Genomic DNA, 660 nt, shown 5'->3' with positions numbered 1-660 from the left:
GCCCCGCCCCGCTCAGCCCCGCCGGGCGGAGCGAGGGGCCGGGCGGTGCAGCCCTGCCTTGTCCTTCCCCGCCCAGCCCAGCCCAACCCGGCGGCTGCTGGGCACGGCGCCCGTTCCGCAAAACTTGTCGGAGCGCGGTGGCGGCGGTGGGGAGCGGGGAGTGCACCAGAAACTCCAGCCCCGGGCTCTGGGGCTGGGCAGGAGCGCTTCGTGCCCGCCGCCCGCCCCTCCCCAGCCCGGCCGTGACGCTCCCAGCGCCTCTCCCAGTCTGTCCCAGTCCGTTCGCAGCCGCTGCCGGGCAGGCTGCTTTGCCTGCCCAGTTCCCCACACCGTTCCTCAGCTGGTCCCCAGGCCCTCGGCTCTCTGCCATTCCGGACGGGCAGTGCGCTCTCGCCCTCAGGGCACCCATCCTCTGCCTCTGCCGAGCTCTGCCTCAGCCTTTCCGTCCCGGACAGCGCTAACAAGGGCTCACTGCCCTGCCTGCCTACTCCTTCCCACATTTGCAGGTATTTCTGAGACGTCTCTTTTCAAAACTGGCAGTGGCCTTGGAGAGTGTTTCAGTGCATTGTAGTAGTGATGTCAAGGAGCCAGTTTTACCACAGAAAGCAGCTCTGTTCCAAAAACCAAACCCAGGAGCAGCCAGGAAAGGGCCTGGGCCTC

Source organism: Haemorhous mexicanus, chromosome 12 (assembly GCF_027477595.1).
Source record: "Haemorhous mexicanus isolate bHaeMex1 chromosome 12, bHaeMex1.pri, whole genome shotgun sequence".
Lineage (NCBI taxonomy): Eukaryota > Metazoa > Chordata > Aves > Passeriformes > Fringillidae > Haemorhous > Haemorhous mexicanus.
Note: the sequence above shows the minus strand (reverse complement) of the source record.